Source organism: Triticum urartu, chromosome 5 (genome assembly GCF_003073215.2).
Source record: "Triticum urartu cultivar G1812 chromosome 5, Tu2.1, whole genome shotgun sequence".
NCBI lineage: Eukaryota > Viridiplantae > Streptophyta > Magnoliopsida > Poales > Poaceae > Triticum > Triticum urartu.
The window spans coordinates 513,192,061-513,207,213 of record NC_053026.1 but is presented as its reverse complement, the minus strand read 5'-3'; the positions used below and the strand labels follow the sequence as shown (position 1 = coordinate 513,207,213).

The following is a 15,153-nucleotide window of genomic DNA, read 5'->3' as shown; positions in this document are numbered from 1 at the left end:
TTTCTTGTCACGATGATTTTCCACTTCACTCTGAAATTCTTTGAACTTTTCAAATGTTTCAGACTTATGTTTCATCAAGTAGATATACCCATATCTGCTCAAATCATCTGTGAAGTTCAGAAAATAACGATACTTGCCGTGAGCCTTAACACTCATCGGACCGCATACATCAGTATGTATTATTTCCAATAAGTCAGTTGCTCGCTCCGGAGAACGGAGTCTTAGTCATCTTGCCCATGAGGCATGGTTCGCAAGCATCAAGTGATTCATAATCAAGTGATTCCAAAATCCCATCAGCATGGAGTTTCTTCTTGCGCTTTACACCAATATGACCTAAACGGCAGTGCTACAAATAAGTTACACTATCATTATTAACTTTGCATCTTTTGGTGTCAATATTATGATTATGTGTATCACTACGATCGAGGTCCAACGAACTATTTTCATTGGGTGTGTAACCATATAAGGTTTTATTCATGTAAACAGAACAACAATTTATTCTCTTACTTAAATGAATAACCGTATTACAATAAACATGATCAAATCATATTCATGCTTAACGCAAACACCAAATAACACTTATTCAGATTCAACACTAATCCCGAAAGTATAGGGAGTGTGCGATGATGATCATATCAATCTTGGAACCACTTCCAACACACATCGTCACTTCACCCTTAACTAGTCTCTGTTTATTCTACAACTCCCGTTTCGAGTTACTAATCTTAGCAACTGAACTAGTATCAAATACTGAGGGGTTGCCATAAACACTAGTAAAGTACACATCAATAACATGTATATCAAATACACTTATGTTCACTTTGCCATCCTTCTTATCTGCCAATCACTTGGGGTAGTTCCGCTTCCAGTGACCAGTCCCTTTGCAGTAGAAACACTTAGTCTCAGGCTTAGGACCAGACTTGAGCTTCTTCACTTGAGCAGTAACATGCTTGCTGTTCTTCTTGAAGTTCCCCTTCTTCCCTCTGCCCTTTTCTTGAAACTAGTGGTCTTGTCTACCATCAATACTTGATGTTTTTCTCGATTTCTACCTTCATCAATTTCCGCATTACGAAGAGCTTGGGAATCGTTTCCGTTATCCCTTGCATATCATAGTTCATCATGAAGTTCTACTAACTTGGTGATGGTGACTAGAGAATTCTATCAATCACTATCTTATCTGGAAGATTAACTCCCACTTGATTCAAGCGATTGTAGTACTCAGACAATCTGGGCACATGCTCACTAGTTGAGCGATTCTCCTCCATCTTTTAGCTATAGAACTTGTTGGAGACTTCATATCTCTCAACTCGGGTATTTGCTTGAAATATTAACTTCAACTCCTGGAACATCTCATATGCTCTATGATGTTCAAAACGTCTTTGAAGTCCCGATTCTAAGCTGTTAAGCATGGTGCACTAAACTATTAAGTAGTCATCATTTTGAGCCAGTCAAACATTCATAACGTTTGCATCTGCTCCTGCAATAGGTCTGTCACCTAGTGGTGCATCAAGGACATAATTTTTCTGTGCAGCAATGAGGATAAACCTCAGATCACGGATCCAATCCGCATCATTGCTACTAACATCTTTCAACACAATTTTCTCTAGGAACATATCAAAACAAACACAGGGAAGCAACAATGCGAGCTATTGATCTACAACATTATTTGCAAAATACTACCAGGACTAAGTTCATGAATAAATTTAAGTTCAATTAATCATATTACTTAAGAACTCCCACTTAGGTAGAGATCCCTCTAATCCTCTAAGTGATTATGTGATCCAAATCAACTAAACCATGTCCGATCATCACGTGAGATGGAGTAGTTTCATTGGTGAACATCACTATGTTGATCATATCTACTATATGATTCACGCTCGACCTTTCGGTCTCCGTGTTCCGAGGCCATATCTGTATATGCTTGGCTCGTCAAGTATAACCTGAGTATTCCGCGTGTGCAACTGTTTTGCACCCGTTGTATTTGAACGTAGAGCCTATCACACCCGATCATCACGTGGTGTCTCAGGACGAAGAACTTTCGCAACGGTGCATACTCAGGGAGAACACTTCTTGATAATTAGTGAGAGATCATCTTATAATGCTACCGTCAATCAAAGCAAGATAAGATGCATAAAAGATAAACATCACATGCAATCAATATAAGTGATATGATATGGCCATCATCATCTTGTGCTTGTGATCTCCATCTCCGAAGCACCGTCATGATCACCATCGTCACCAGCGCGACACCTTGATCTCCATCGTAGCATCATTGTCGTCTCGCCAATCTTATGCTTCCACGACTATCGCTACCGCTTAGTGATAAAGTAAAGCATTATAGCGCGATTGCATTGCATACAATAAAGCGACAACCATATGGCTCCTGCCAGTTGCCGATAACTCGGTTACAAAACATGATCATCTCATACAATAAAATTTAGCATCATGTCTTGACCATATCACATCACAACATGCCCTGCAAAAACAAGTTAGACGTCCTCTACTTTGTTGTTGCATGTTTTACGTGGCTGCTACGGGCTTAAGCAAGAACCAATCTTACCTACGCATCAAAACCACAACGATAGTTTGTCAAGTTGGTGCTGTTTTAACCTTCACAAGGACCGGGCGTAGCCATACTCGGTTCAACTAAAGTAGGAGAAACTGTCACCCGCAAGCCACCTATGTGCAAAGCACGTCGGGAGAACCGGTCTCGCGTAAGAGTACGCGTAATGTCGGTCCGGGCCGCTTCGTCCAACAATACCGCCGAACCAAAGTATGACATGCTGGTAAGCAGTATGACTTATATCGCCCACAACTCACTTGTGTTCTACTCGTGCAAATAACATCAACATATAAAACCTAGGCTCTGATACCACTGTTGGGGAACGTAGTAATTTCAAAAAAATTCCTACGCACACGCAAGATCATGGTGATGCATAGCAACGAGAGGGGAGAGTATGATCTACGTGCCCTTGTAGATCGACAACGGAAGCGTTTGGTTGATGTAGTCGTACGTCTCCACGGCCCGACCGATCAAGCACCGAAACTACGGCACCTCCGAGTTCTAGCACACGTTCAGCTCGATGACGATCCCCGGACTTCGATCCAGCAAAGTGTCGGGGAAGAGTTCCGTCAGCACGACGGCGTGGTGATGATCTTGATGTACTACTGTCGCAGGGCTTCGCCTAAGCACTGCTACAATATTATCGAGGACTATGGTGGAAGGGGGCACCGCACACGGCTAAGAATATGATCACGTGGATCAACTTGTGTCTCTAGGGGGTGCCCCTGCCTCCGTATATAAAGGTTCAAGGAAGGGGGGCCGGCCGGCCAAGGTGTGGCGTGCCAGGAGGAGTCCTACTCCCTCCCTTTCCTAGTTGGAATAGGATTCGTGAGGTGGGAAAAGAGAGAGAGAGAAGGAGGAGGGCGCCGGCCCCCTCTCTCCTTGTCCTATTCGGACTAGGGGTGGAGGGGCGCGCGGCCCAGCCCTGGCCGCCTCTACTCTTCTTCCACTAAGGCCCACTAAGGCCCATATACCTCCCGGGTGGTTTCGGTAACCTCCCCGTACTCCGGTAAAATCCCGATTTCACCCGGAACACTTCCGATATCCAAACATAGGCTTCCAATATATCAATCTTTATGTCTTGACCATTTTGAGACTCCTTGTCATGTCCGTGATCACATCCGGGACTCTGAACAACCTTCGGTACATCAAAATGCATAAACTCATAATATAACTGTCATCGTAACCTTAAGCGTGCGGACCCTACGGGTTCGAGAACAATCTAGACATGACCGATACACGTCTCCGGTCAATAACCAATAGCGGAACCTGGATGCTCATATTGGCTCCTACATATTCTACAAAGATATTTTATCGGTCAGACCGCATAACAACATACGTTGTTCCCTTTGTCATCGGTATGTTACTTGCCCGAGATTCGATCGTCGGTATCCCATACCTAGTTCAATCTCGTTACCGGCAAGTCTCTTTACACGTGCTGTAATACATCATCCCGCAACTAACTAATTAGTTGCAATGCTTGCAAGGCTTAAGTGATGTGCATTACCGAGAGGGCCCAGAGATACCTCTCCGACAATCGGAGTGACAAATCCTAATCTCGAAATACGCCAACCCAACATGTACCTTTGGAGACACCTGTAGAGCTCCTTTATAATCACCCAGTTACGTTGTGACGTTTGGTAGCACACAAAGTTTTCCTCTGGCAAACGGGAGTTGCATAATCTCATAGTCATAGGAACATGTATAAGTCATGAAGAAAGCAATAGCAACATACTAAACGATCGGGTGCTAAGCTAATGGAATGGGTCATGTCAATCAGATCATTCAACTAATGATGTGATCCCGTTAATCAAATAACAACTCTTTGTCCATGGTTAGGAAACATAACCATCTTTGATTAACGAGCTAGTCAAGTAGAGGCATACTAGTGACACTTTGTTTGTCTATGTATTCACACATGTATTATGTTTCCGGTTAATACAATTCTAGCATGAATAATAAACATTTATCATGATATAAGGAAATAAATAATAACTTTATTATTGCCTCTAGGGCATATTTCCTTCACATACATCCTAGATAAATAAAATCTATGTCACGTTGGTCGACATAATTTTCATAAACAATGGCTTCTGGAAACCCTAAGAGCAACTCCAGTCGATCCCCTAAACTTAGTCCCAAATTGCTTAATGAGACCTTAAAGAAATTATGGATATTTAAGCACACTTATTAGTGGCAAGTAATATTATGGATATTTGTACATCTGAACAACATGATCTTGTCTAGAGTATCTCTCTTGTCAAGGAGTGACCAGACAGAGCAAAAGAATGAAAGATTGGTCCTTCCTTTTTGCTTGCTTACAAGCAATGTAATGCAATGCATCGCTTTCCCTATCTCTCAAATATTTCTCAATACATACTTCCATACCCGGATCTGATCCAATCACAATCATAGGAGAAGTGATGCGAGGACGTTGAAGATGTTCCATTTCATTCGTCTCTTGGTGATCTCGAGCCGCCCATCTAACAGATTCCTCTGAAAACTTGTCAACTTTTGGGTAAATAACCAAATTATGCTTTTACTATTGACAACTATTATGCATTCCGACTCTTTTTTTTCTGGCAGTTATTATGGTAGCTTGAAAGAAAAGGAAAAACATAAATATACAGGGTGACTTGACAGTACATGCGCGAGAGGAGGTTTCCGCTTTAATGCAGCGCTTTCAGAGGGGAGAAACTATCCCACCGCGAGAAGGCGTCTCATGGTTGAGGCGTCTTGATGACAAGCTACGCGGGATTTACGCAGTTGTTACGTGTAGACGGTCTTCGGATGTTGCACTTCCTCCTCCAGCACATCGTCCGCCACGTCCCTCTGTACAGCATTCAGAACCACGACCCTCTGTGCACCGTTCAGAACCACGACCCTCTGTGCACCGTGCAGAACCTCATCCTTCACAGCCAGGGAGCTCTTCCTGGCATGAGCCACCTCCTTCACAGCCAGGGAGCTCTTACTGGCATCAGCCGCATCCTTCACAGCTAGGAAGCGCTTACTGGCATCAGCAGATGGAACTAGGTAACACTACTCACTACATTCTTTTCAACAGTGTACTAATCGTTCCGGCATTCTCAGCAGTCACTGATACTTAGTGGTGGTGCTTCGTTCATGCATTTGTATCAATTTTACATATTTTACTTTACCGCAGGCGCCAACCAGTCGCAACCGTTCATGCATTCAGTGCAGTCACCGATGCTTAGTGGTGGAGCTTCGTACTTTGAGGGCGACCGCGAGGGTGGTGACCAAGCTACAAACATTTTTTACTTCTCGCAGACAGTGTTTCACACTCCACCACCACCACCGACACAGGAGACACAGACCGTGAGAGACGAGGTTAACTATGGTCGTGGTTATCGCGAGCCTCGTCCACCGCCTCAGCGCTTATCGCCTTCCGGTCCTCGCCCGAGGAAGACCCAGACTCGTCGTCGTCCCCCGCAGTGATATGCTTATCTATCTATGTATGAGTCATTATCTATGTTAGTTTCAGACTATTCGCAGCTGTGAGTCACTATTTATGTATGAGATATGCTTGATGCATGTGTTACTATCGCACTTGCTTCTATCTGATCAGGAAACATATATTGTTTTATGTATGCGAGAGACATATTAGTATTAATTTGCATTCTTATTCCAGTTACATTTCCAAAGAGACTACAACCGATAATTAAGATACAAGTACATCTGAATTAAACGGTGCGGCTTAACTTGTGCAATACATCTTACATACTACAAAATGAAATTCAGATAGAACATAATGCCCTACAATAATACAATACAAACTAATAATGCAAGTACATATGAATGAAACGGTACAACTGGAATACATCTTACATACTACATGAAGTCATCATCGTCATCCTCCGTTGATGCAGCCCTCTTGCCCTTCGACGATGCGGTCCTCTTGCCATCCGTCGATGCAGAACTATTGCCCTTCGAGGATGCAGAACTCTTGCCCTTGAACGATGAAGAACTCTTGCCCTTCGACGATGCAGAACACGGAAGCGGCGGCATGAAGATATCATCTTCGTCCTCGCTCTCCTCAATCCATAAAGATGGATTATTTGCTGAAATCCTTTTGAAAGTTTCACTCTTCGGCACCACCACCTTCTTCCACCTTTCATGCAACCTAAGAAGTTCTTTACGTACCTCCTCATAGGTCCTTTCATGCCATCCAGAACTATGTAATTGGTGAGCCAACTCATTCATTATGGTGTCACTACCGGTGAGTTCGTCCCATGGATCTATCCTATTGTGCATCCTGAAATCGGTAACTAGACTCAGAAGAGTCCTACTCATCCCAGGTGAAAACTATGATCGAATGGATAATGGGACATCTCGACTACACTACACTGGAATGCTTATCCACCTCCGCCTGAAGGGGGTTTTATAGATAGAGAGGAGAAAATGGCGGGAAAGAATGACTGTGGTATGGCGGGAAAGGGTTGGCGGGAACATATGGTGGGAAGGGGTTGACGGGAAACGGGTGGCGGGAAAATACATTTCAGCCTAATGCATGAGCCATGCAACTTCGGCCTACAGGAGACCAAAAAGGACTTTTCGGCCTAAACTTGACCAAAAAGTCTACTTCGGCCAACATTTGACCAAAAAGTCCCATTTCGGCCAAGGGAAGGCCGAAAAGGCTACTTCGGCCTAGAGGTGGCCGAAAACTCCCATTTCGGCCAGCGCGTGGCCGACGGCCTGCTACTTTTGATTTTTATCCAAATCATGCTACTGTTTTTGAAAATGCTATAAAATATGTCATAGTTTTGAAAAAAAATCGCAGTTTGATATGGATATAATTACAAGGAAAGAACAAAGTTGCAAAGCAAGCTGTTGTGTTAAGTTCTCAAACCTCTTCCCCGAAACCCAACCTATATAAATACATGGATATCTTGAGAAAAATGCAGCAACAGTGGAACTTGGTCTGATGATGAAAAACAAATATTGTTTCTTTGGAGCAGGTGAGGAATTCAGTCTGCTGCATCAGTGAATTCCAACAACACCCTACGTACGGCTCAATTGCCCATTCATTCATTGTTCAAACTATATATTCCAGATCATGGGCAGGCAACAAATGCAGTGCTCATGCATGAATGCATTGTAATTAAACATCATACATTTCGTAACGGAGGGAATAGCAGCCATCAGAACTGAAAATTAGGCCCACTCATCTCTGTGGAGCAGAGTCGTAAAAAATATGAGCCTCCGGAAGCTCCAGTCCCACATCAAACTTTACGCTAGACAAGAATTCATTTTCTTTAGTTACTGAAACCACATCAAACCCGAATTGCATTATGTATGTATATCTTCAGAGAAGTGCACTGCAGTAAGAGTCACCCCTCAATTCTTGATTGGTAATGTACTCTCTTCCTTGTTCGAACAAACCTTGATCGTCGACAGGCAGGCAGATGCAGTGCTCTCATCATGCCACAACTTATTCCTGAGTTGGTTTATGATGCATGCCGCAGCTTAATTGTTTGCAGTTTTTTGAAACAACCAAAAGGAAAAATACAAACACAAAATACTAGCTTTTGGAAGGATTCAACCGGAAGACACACGAACGTAGACGAACAACAACGAGATCCGAGCAAATCCATCAAAGATAGATCCGCCGGAGACACACCTCCACACGCCCACCAACGATGCTAGACGCACCACCGAAACGGGGGCTAGGCGGGGAGACCTTATTCTATCTTTAGGGAGCCGCCGCCGCTTCGCCTTTCTGAGCAAGACACAAACCCTAACAAAACAGGAAAAGATGACTAAAAACGAAGCCCTCCCGCCGGCCCTTCGCAGAATCCACCGTGCCTCCATGGCCTTAGGGCCACCGGAGACGACCTGCGGCGGCGCCGGCGAGAGGCAGGAACCCTGGCTTTCTTACTTGGAGGAGGAGGAGCGACTTCGGTGCCGGCTCTGGTTCACGTGAACGATTCTGTGAAGCTTATCTGGACGGCTTTTGGAGTTTCAAAATTATTTGAAAAACATTCTACACATTCATATGGATCTATTCCACATGTGCATAAAGTCTGACGATGAAATACTGGTCATCAGTTTCAAAATCGCGATTTTGTCTTTTTTGTCATTTTCAGAGTACACATGTATGGATTTTTTCAGAATCTTTTGAAACTTCAAATTACAATTTTATTTTCACATAAAAAACGACATCCATGGAGGTCGCCCACCATTGGCATTTTCCGCCAGTTCAAACTGGTTGTTCCCATTTGTGGCTTATAAACCCTCATGATGATTCCTGTAAACTTAATTGTTGAATAAAGTAAAACATGTTTACCCCTAAAAAGTAGTTCGAACTGGTTTAAGAAGCTTTTGTCTGTCTTTTTTTCTGCTTTTTCTGTGTGTTTATTGGATCTTTTTCATCGATTATTTACGTTTTTATATTTTATATTTTTTCATTTTTCAAATACATACAGAATATTTCAAACACAGGCTTAAAATATTTCATATAAATGTTGAACATTTTTCATATACATGTTGAATATTTTTCTAAAACAGATATTGAAATTTTGTCAAATGCACATTGAAAGAAATTTGGATACACGATGAACATTTTTACATACACATTCATCGCAAAAAAAAACATTTTTACACACATTGAACATTTTCTCAAAACATATAAAATATTAGTTTAAGTGTTAGAACATTGTTTATAAAATCTTATGATTTTTGAATTACACAAAAACTACATGATCATTTTCTTCAAAAATTATAATTTTCTATTGAAACATATTTTTCTATTGAAATTTTTAGAAACATATTTTTGAAACGTGTAAACATTTTTAAATGTATGAAATATTTCTCTAAATTACGTGAAAATTTTATATATTGTAGAATTTTTTTTCTAAAATTTCAGCAACATATTTTTGTAATGCATGATTTTTTTTTGAATGGTACGAAACATATTTTGAAACTACGCCAATATTTTTTAAATGCCATGAACATATATTTTGAAACACATGAACATTTTTTTAAAAGCGCGATGAACGCTTTTAAAAATTGAAGTAAATTATCTTTTGGAATATTGATGTAGATATTGGGAACATAGATACCAAGCTTTAGGGGTTGGGGGGTATATCTATGCATTGTTTCAACCTTGGGGAGGGGCCATGGCTCCGTCCCTGAGGAGGAGGTTGATGTGGATGCGGTAGGAGAAGTGGAGGCGAGCGGGAGCGGGTGCATGCCGCACAAGGTGGGCAAAGACAACGAGTGGCCGTCGATGCCGGGCGGTGGAAGGGGAATGGGGAGAGGGAGAGCCGGAAAAACAACCGCCCACACAGATGCCCATTGAGCTCTGCTGCTGATGATGATCGGCTTTGCAATTGCAACTCTTCAATGGACTACTTTCATATATCATATATGTACAACGTCCCAACCAATTATTGTGTAAGCAACGGATGGAAGAACAATAAATAAAATGGATATAAATAAGTGAAGTTAGGGACAAAAAGGCACTGGGCCAAATGCACTACAGCTCATCTGCCTCTCAGGCCCAAATGCACTACAACTCAAAGTGCAGCAACTTTCTTTGTGTCAGCTCCATCCTCTCTGAAAGCTAAGTCCGCTCAAAAAACAAAATTTGCAGCAGTTTGAAACAAACACAGGGAAAACCAAACACAAAAGACTAGTGCCTTGAAAAATGTTGAGTAAGCAGGCTTTCTATCTCTAGTTCAGGCAAGCACACTTAGTAGGTCTGCTGCAAACTGCTATTCCCTTTGAAAGTCCAGCTTTGTCCCGTCCCAGCCATCAGACCTGAACAGGGCATTTTGATTTAGTCCAAGTCTCTGCGGTTTCAAATAATCATCACAGACATTCAGATCTGTCCCCTGCAAACTGCAACAGCAAACGACATCTGCTTGCCTCTTCACTGTTCAGACTAGTCAAGATACAACATAACACACAAATGCTTACAGATACCACATGCCTTACACAGCGACTCTCTGCCGTTTCATAAGTTATTACAGCAAGTCTACGGTTTGTGTAAACCACATAGTTATCAGAACAAATATGGGAAATGATTGATGGAATAAAACTGTAAAAAGAAAAACGAGAAACAACCACGGGTCCACAGCGATACAGATAGAGACGGCGAAACAATGGCGTGATATCTTGTTGTCCTCAGGTCTTCCATCTTCCAAGTAATGCAGCTATACGTTCCTTGAACAAGAAAACACAATCAGTATAGCAAATTTGGCCAAAAAGAAAAAAGAGTTTTGACTTAACGCGGCAGCACTCGTATGGACAAGTTTTGACTTAAAGCTCCCGCCTTCGCGCTGCTGCCGGCACGCCATCGGCGCCAACGCCCCATATCCGAGCTGCTCCTCCTCCTCACCGCGCCGCAGACAACGAGGCCACGCCGGGGGCTGGCCCGCTAGGACCCAGATGGGGCCCGCCGGGCCCAGATCTGAGCCGGGGGCGCGATGTCGGCCACACCACGCCGCCCCGCCGCCAAGGAGCAGTGTCGTCACCACGTCCGCCGCCGGTCACCCCGCCGCCAAACCAAGCGACACCGCCGCCGCCCCCCTGCCCCGGGCCAGGAGGACGCGTGCGCGGGGAGAGGAGATCCTGCCGCCGCCGGCACCCCCCGGGCCGGAGCCGGGGGCGCCCGCCGACGACGGCAGGGGAGAGGAAGAGGATGCGAAGCCGAGGGGAGAGACGCAGGGGCCGCCCCAGCCGCCTCCCGGGGAGGCGGCGCGAGGGCGGAAGGAGGGGCTGGGAAGGAAGGGCGGGGGAGGGGGGCGGATTCGGGCCGCGTGCCGGCGAGGGCGGCCGGATCCCGCCGGAGATGGGCAGGGGAGGTGGCGGCGGCGAGGGTTTCGGGGGTGGGAGCGAGTCGCGGGAGCGGGCCTCCGCCAACCAATCTCAAACCCTATGGAAAAGATTAACAGATCCAGATTTCTATACGAACTAGACATTGGAACTAACAAGCACGAACAAGACAGATAATGCATGTATGTGTCATCAATGAGAAGTCCAGCATACTCTAGTGATACCGATTTAAGTTGGATCATCACTGCCTAATACACGGGTAAAATATTTACAGTATATAGGGAATTTCGAGCAACAGAGAGATAAAAGCTGGACAGGAAACGAGCGTTATAGCACAAATACCTTAGGCCGTTCTTCCATTGATCTCATCCACTTCCTCTAACTTTGGACACCGGGATATCTCAACGTTTATATGTGATGGCAAGACGAGCCCTCTTTGCCAGCTGAGACTTGGGCAGTTCCAAATCCGCAGACGCTTCAGATAAGGGAAACTCACAAACCTTTCAACTGGCAGGGACAGTAACTCGTCACAATAGTTGACGTAAATTGTCTCAATAGCAGGTAGGTATTCTTGTGTTAGGATGCCATCAAGGGTCGACAATTTTTCACACTGCATAACTAGGACAGTAAGGGACGAGAGTGCTCTAATGTTGCCAGTGCCTGTAGAAATGGAAAGACTAAGGGAGCCTCCAATAGATGTAAGAGATTTGCACCAAATTTCCAACCTTTTTAAAGCTGGAAGACTCCATGTTTGTAGTTGTATGGACGTGGCAAACTCGCATTGACAATGAAAGGAGGTGAGGGAGCAGCAGTCAATATTGCAAAAGAGACTAGAACGACACAAACTGAGCTCCTTGAGGGATGGTGAAACCAATCTTTGCTGGCAGATGTTCGGACAATTAACTATGCACAATTCTTCAAGGAAATGAAAACCCCCAAAAATATCAGTTGGTACAGATGCTAACATCTTGCAATCTTTAATTTCTATTTTCTTGATGCCAGGTACATAACTTGGTTGCAGAAAATCTTCTAGGCTTGATAAATTTTTGCACCCATCAATACATAGTTTTGTCAAGGACAAGAAAGTACCAATTGCAGGAATCTCGTTTAAGTTTATGCTCTTCAGTCCAACACAACCTTTAAAATCAAGAGATTGTAAGCTTGGCAAGTTTTGTGGTTGAAACCAGCTTGGGAGCGAGACACCGACATATTTCCTGACATAGAGATGCTTGAGGCTGGTAGGAGGTTGCAGATCTTCAAGTACTTCTATATCATTGTTGGCTGAATCAATAGTTAGTCCATTTAATTCAAATTTCTGTAAACTGGTCAACTTATCAAAGCCAGCGGGTAAGCTTTGTAGCTTGCATTTCTTGGCATATAAAATCTGCATATTATATAGCCAACAGAAAGTTGAAGGAATCCTCTTCAAAGTACATGTTCCAGAGATTTCAATGTACCGAAGATGCTTCCAATTACCGATACTATCTGGTAATTCATTTGTGAAGGTACAAGACATCACACGCATCCGTGTAAGTTTAGTACACCAGTGGTCCATTACAAAGCATGTTCTTTTCCCCAAATTAATCTTGCAAATTAGAGTGTGCAGCTTCGTGTACTTGCATAGTCTCAACAAGTTGGACTCATCAAATTCACTGCTAGGGAGTATGTATAGATGGCGAACATTCTGGGGAACTTTATCAAAGTCACTCTTATTTCGTAAGATGAAGCAGTCGTGCTCTGAAACTTTTTGTGCCATGTCATGCAGCAAGTCATGGATTACATATCGACCATTAACCTTTTGAAAGAAGGACCGCGCCACAAGGTCTTCGAAATACTGATAGCAAATATCTTGAATGGGAACACCACCTTGAGGCTCCACAAAGCCTTCTGCTACCCAAATTTCAGCTAAGCATGCCTTCTCAAATTTGTAATCTTTGGGATACACGGCACAGAATGCGAAGCACTGTTTCAAATAGAATGGTAGATACATGTAGCTCAACCGAAGGGCAGGCAAAATATCGGTTTCCTTTTGTTTCAACTCCCATAGTTCACTCTCAACTATAGAATTCCAATGAGATGCTTGAAGGTCCATCTTCAACATTCGTCCTAGAGTTTTGGCTGCCAAAGGAGAACCCTTCAATTTAGGAAGTATTCTTTGGCCAATACGCTCTAGCTCGGGATCATTGTCAGAACTCTCAGATCCAAAAGCACACAATTTGAAGAAATTCCAAAATACGCCATCCTTGAGACCTTCAACTATAACATGCTCCATTGTGCGCACCCCCTCAGTAACATTTGGACATCTAGTGGTGACCAATATCATACTTCCCTCCTGGACATTTCTAAAAGGTGCACAAAACCTCTTCCAACACTGCCCATTTTCCTTCAAGGAGTCATCCCACATGTCATCAAGGACTATCAATAGCCTTTTATTGTTCACATGGTTAGAGAGAGCATGTTGAAGAGAATTCAAATTATCATTTGCCCCCTCCTTTTTAGTGCATGATTGTATGACCTCTTTAGTTAGTCTCTTCACATCAAAGTCATCCGAGACACAGATCCAAATTATCAGATCAAAGTGGGACCTCACTCGTGGATGGTTGCAGACATGTTGTGCCAAAGTGGTCTTTCCAACACCACCAATTCCAGCTATCACCAAAACAGGAAGACTCGATATTCTTGATTTTGTTGATGTGCGTGTTGATGCATCAATTGAACTAGTTGTTCTCTTACGTTTTGGGCATGTAGGTACACCGAGTAATCCCAATACCTGCTTCAGCTCCTTGGCACGACCAAATATTTTTGTTTCATTTGGTAAAGACGTGGTCTCTGGCCTGACTAATTTGTCAAAGCGTTGTGCAATTCCATGAAGCCCCAAATTATCCAGCATACTTGAAAGATGGTCCAACCTCGATTGGACATCATTAACTTCGTCGAAGCTGCCTTCGATGACGGTATGAAAGAAGTCAGTGAAAGGAGATTGGCTTGCATTTCCCTCCACTTGCACCTTCTTCTCATACCATGTGAACTCATCAAGAAGGTTTTCGGCCTCATAAACAGCATCCTTAAGACACGGAAGGAGCTTAGCCACACAGTGTTCATGGCTTCTCCACTCTGCTTTGTTAATGAGGTCGTACATTGCAGGAAGAGTATCCCTCATTCGTTGTAGGCCCCTCTCTAGTTGCAAGACATGATCCTGAAGACGTTGTTTCTGTGAGCCACTCCATCGGGAGTGCAGAGATGAGATGGCAGATTTGGCCCACTGAAACAAAGTAACACATTCATTGATGGCACCAACGATCCCAATGGCAGATGGACTCATTGTGGTTGGCAGGTCCTGAAAGCAATCAGTGGACACAATTAGCATCTTGGTAGTAATTTTTGTTGTCAGAGTATATAACAAGCGGACTATTTGTATGCAACAAGCCAACTACTGTTTAATTTATTTTCTCCAGATATGTTTCCACCAAAAATTCCCATGAAGTTAGTTTCAGTGGATACGTTGGAGAACTGTCATGAAGTGAAAACAATGTTTTATAGTTCCAGTGTGCCTTTGCAATTGGTAACGTTTAAGAAAGATATTGTACTTCCACTAGAAATCACCTAAGTGAAATATACACAAGCATATACTCCCTCCGTCCCAAAATTCTTGTCTTAAATTTGTCTAGATACGGATGTATCAAGTCACGTTTTAGTATTAGATACTTCCGTATCTACACAAATTTAAGACAAGAATTTTGGGACGGAGGGAGTATACATTAAAATGAGATTATTCCATAGTTTTAGCCAGCTAT

The 15,153-nt window shown here is 43.3% G+C and overlaps 1 pseudogene; it reads right to left on the bottom strand.

Annotated features, from left to right (window-relative positions):
* Positions 1-11,702: 11,702 nt before the first annotated feature.
* LOC125507262 lies at positions 11,703-14,498 on the bottom strand (annotated as a pseudogene).
* Positions 14,499-15,153: the final 655 nt, after the last annotated feature.